A 4,775-nucleotide genomic window follows, 5' to 3' on the forward strand; every position below is an offset into this window, starting at 1 on the left:
AAACACGTTTCTGGTGACTGATGTTGTCCTTCTAATGAATGTTAGACTCATTGAAAACACGTTTCTGGTGACTGATGTTGTCCTTCTAATGAATGTTAGACTCATTGAAAACACGTTTCTGGTGACTGATGTTGTCCTTCTAGTGAATGTTAGACTCATTGAAAACACGTTTCTGGTGACTGATGTTGTCCTTCTAGTGAATGTTAGACTCATTGAAAACACGTTTCTGGTGACTGATGTTGTCCTTCTAGTGAATGTTAGACTCATTGAAAACACACGTCTCTGCTTCTGGTGACTGATGTTGTCCTTCTAGTGAATGTTAGACTCATTGAAAACACACGTCTCTGCTTCTGGTGACTGATGTTGTCCTTCTAGTGAATGTTAGACTCATTGAAAACACACGTCTCTGCTTCTGGTGACTGATGTTGTCCTTCTAGTGAATGTTAGACTCATTGAAAACACACGTCTCTGCTTCTGGTGGCTGATGTTGTCCTCCTAATGAATGTTAGACTCATTGAAAACACGTTTCTGGTGACTGATGTTGTCCTTCTAGTGAATGTTAGACTCATTGAAAACGCACGTCTCTGCTTCTGGTGACTGATGTTGTCCTTCTAGTGAATGTTAGACTCATTGAAAACGCACGTCTTTGCTTCTGGTGACTGATGTTGTCCTTCTAGTGAATGCTCCCTGCTTGGAACTATACACTGAAGCCTCTTCCCTGAGTCCTGAGCCAGCTATGCGATGCCAAGGAGGTTCCTAGATTGAGGTTCCAGAGACAAATAATAAAAATAAAAAATTATCAATTCGGCTTCCATGGTCTAATGGAAGCCGATTAGACCATGGACAACGCTCCACACGTCCCAAACTCTTCTCCCTTCTGGCTCCAAAACTCTATGGAATGCACTTCCCATCACAGTCAGAACTGCAGCCTAAACTCCCAACCTTCCTCCTTATAGTCTGAAAACCCACCTCTTCAGACTCCACCATGGCCCGTAGCACTTGCCCTAGCCCCAACATTTTGATGTAGTCAGAATTTTATGTACACTTATAGCATTTGTATGTAGTCATAGCACTATCCCATTCTGAACGGGAATCCATTTTGGTGTTAGCATCATGTTATGCTTTAGCTATTTAAAAATAGCAGATCTACAAGCTCATAGCGCGCCACCGAGTGGCGCGCTACGAGCTTGTAGGTCTGCTATTTTTGAAAAATCGAAGAACAACTGACATTTTTAGAATCTGATCTCAGGTCAGAATGGGTTAATCAGACCAGTGTGTGTCCAGTGGAAACCTTGTATGAATCTGATCTCAGGTCAGAATGGGTTAAATGAAGTGCATAGTTCCATTATATTCCACTGTTACGTTCTTAGCCTACGTACAGACACAGTATGATTCATGACAACTACTTTTTATTACCATGCTTTTTGTTCTTGCTTAATGTAAATCGCTCTGGATTAAGAGCGTCTGCTGAATGCATGAATTGTAACGTTAACCTGAGGGTCCTCATGGAAAATGAAAAAAGGTTGAGATACATTTGCAATATTACTGAAATCCTCCAATAGACTCTAAAGTACCTTTCTGACTGCTGTCTGTTTGGACCTTTTATAGTTGATTTCAAATGGATTCATTGTCTGTCTGTCTGTCTGTCTGTCTGTCTGTCTGTCTGTCTGTCTGTCTGTCTGTCTGTCTGTCTGTCTGTCTGTCTCCAACACATTTCAATGAGACACACGCCCACACTGAAGCCTGTCAGCCTCCCCTCCCCTCCCCTCCCCTCCCCTCCCCTCCCCTCTCCTCTCCTCTCCTCTCCTCTCCTCTCCTCTCCTCTCCTCTCCTCTCCTCTCCTCTCCTCCCCCCCCTCCCCTCCCCTCCCCTCCCCTCCCCTCCCCTCCCCTCCCCTCCCCTCCCCCCTCTCCCCTCCCCTCCCCTCCCCTCCCCTCCCCTCCCCTCCTCTCCCATATTCCCATATTAATATACCCATATTCCCTTATATTCCCCAAAGAGTCAGTTCTGTTCATGACACTTCAAACTTCAACTTAGAACTTTTTTTGTGTTGTTCACATCATTGTGTGTGTGTGTGTGTGTGTGTGTGTGTGTGTGTGTGTGTGTGTGTGTGTGTGTGTGTGTGTGTGTGTGTGTGTGTGTGTGTGTGTGTGTGTGTGTGAGTGAGAGAGAGAGAGTGTGTGTGTGAAGGGTTAAATCTCTGAGGTACTTTGTGAGAAAGTGTAGGTTGGGTTTAGCAGCTTATGTCTGACTGCACACGTGTGTGTTTGTGTGGGCGTTTTCTGTGTGTGTGTGTGTGTGTGTGTGTGTGTGTGTGTGTGTGTGTGTGTGTGTGTGTGTGTGTGTGTGTGTGTGTGTGTGTGTGTGTGTGTGTACGTGTGGCTGCTGTGCTGTAGGCATTGTGTGTGTGTGTGTGTGTGTGTGTGTGTGTGTGTGCGCGCGCGTGCGTTGTGGGTGTTTGCTGTGAGGATATGTGTGGGTGGGTGTCTGTGTGTGTGTGCGTGCATGAGCATGTGCACGTGTGTGGGTGGGTGTATGTGTGTGAGTGTGTGCGTGCATGAGCGTGCACGTGTGTGTGTGTGTGTGTGTGGGTGTGTGTGCGTGGGCGCAGGTCATGTGACATTCAGAGAAACTTTTGTGCAGAATAGAGAGAGAAGTATTTAACTGAAGTGAAATATCAGAAGTATTTCACTATCAGAAGTATTTCACTATCAGAAGTATTTCACTATCAGAAGTATTTCACTATCAGAAGTATTTCACTATCAGAAGTATTTCACTATCAGAAGTATTTCACTATCAGAAGTATTTCACTATCAGAAGTGAAATATCAGAAGTATTTCACTATCAGAAGTATTTAACTATCAGAAGTATTTCACTATCAGAAGTATTTCACTATCAGAAGTGAAATATCAGAAGTATTTCACTATCAGAAGTATTTAACTATCAGAAGTATTTCACTATCAGAAGTATTTAACTATCAGAAGTATTTCACTATCAGAAGTGAAATATCAGAAGTATTTCACTATCAGAAGTATTTAACTATCAGAAGTGAAATATCAGAAGTATTTCACTATCAGAAGTATTTCACTATCAGAAGTGAAATATCAGAAGTATTTCACTATCAGAAGTATTTCACTATCAGAAGTATTTCACTATCAGAAGTGAAATATCAGAAGTATTTCACTATCAAAGTATTTAACTATCAGAAGTGAAATATCAGAAGTATTTCACTATCAGAAGTATTTCACTATCAGAAGTATTTCACTATCAGAAGTGAAATATCAGAAGTATTTCACTATCAAAGTATTTACCTATCATAGTATTTAACTAGAAACTATCAGTATTCAGATAAAAAATATAAATAAATCTTTAGAAAATGTTCAAAAACAAGATGTATATACAAGCTTATACATCTGCTATTTTTGAATAAAATACGGATAAAGGGGTTACTATAATGTATTGACAGATTGGTGTGGAAGGGGGGGAGGGGTTGGAGGGGGGAGTGCAAAGCCAAAGGTCAAAGGTTAGTTTACATGGTTAGAATGTCTGAGTGAAAATACACATGACGTCACATGACACAACGAAAGTCTCTGAAACTATCCATGAAGTTTCGCTTTAGCTATTTAAAAATAGCAGATCTACAAGCTCGTAGCGCGCCACCGAGTGGCGCGCTACGAGCTTGTAGATCTGCTATTTTTGAAAAATCGAAGACACTTTTATAGAATCTGATCTCAGGTCAGAATGGGTTAATAATTAAACTGTCAGGATGTAATAGACATTTTTAGAATCTGATCTCAGGTCAGAATGGATTGAAGGGCGTTTTTTTTTTAATGTGTGGAGTTTCCCCGTGTCCCCTGTGGTTCTCAAACCTTTTCATGCAGTCAAGGACCCCCAAAATGGCGCTTATTAGATCACGGACCCTCATTTGAAAAGACATGCCAGGGAGGGGACCCCCATAAGAGGAGGGGACCCCCATAAGAGGAGGGGACCCCCATAAGAGGAAGGGACCCCCATAAGAGAATATTTCTTAGGTATAATTCTCTACCTTTTTTTATTCCAAGGATCCCCCAGTTTGAGGCTATACGGAGCCCCATTTAACCCATTCTGACCTGAGATCAGATTCATACGAGGTTTCCACTGGACACACACTGGTCTGATTATAACCCATTCTGACCTGAGATCAGATTCTAAAAATGTCAGTCGTTCACACAAACATGCACTAATCGTGTATAATGTGTTCTTGAGGTAATTGTTTATCTCCCAAAATCAAGAAGGCTAATTTGAAAAAAAACAAAAAAACGTAGTTAAATATATATTTTAGTAGGGATGCACCGAAATTGAAATTCTTGGCCGAAAACCGAATACCAAATATCCAAATATTATACATCTTTTTTCCTACCATTGCTGTCATGGCCGTACCTTTAAAGCTATACCTGATTTATGGCAAAATAAATGGTTATGGCAAAACTTAACTTAAACAATAAATCACTATCATCGGTCCATAAAACATTGATTCGGCTCTTTTGAATGCATTAATTGCATACACTATTCGGTGATATATTTTCTGCCTATTCGGTGCCGAAACCGAATAGGCCGAAAATGCATATTTAGCCATTTTCTGCAGAATATTTTCTGCAGCCGAATATTCAGTGCATCACTATATTATTGTATAGCAATATTCACATACAGTGAATGGAAAGAAACTACGTTTATATACTCTACTTTTAATGAGCAAAATCAATTTCCGTTAGGACAAATAAATTGTCTGTCTGTCT

Source organism: Protomyctophum parallelum, assembly GCF_964188405.1.
Source record: "Protomyctophum parallelum genome assembly, chromosome: 23".
Lineage (NCBI taxonomy): Eukaryota > Metazoa > Chordata > Actinopteri > Myctophiformes > Myctophidae > Protomyctophum > Protomyctophum parallelum.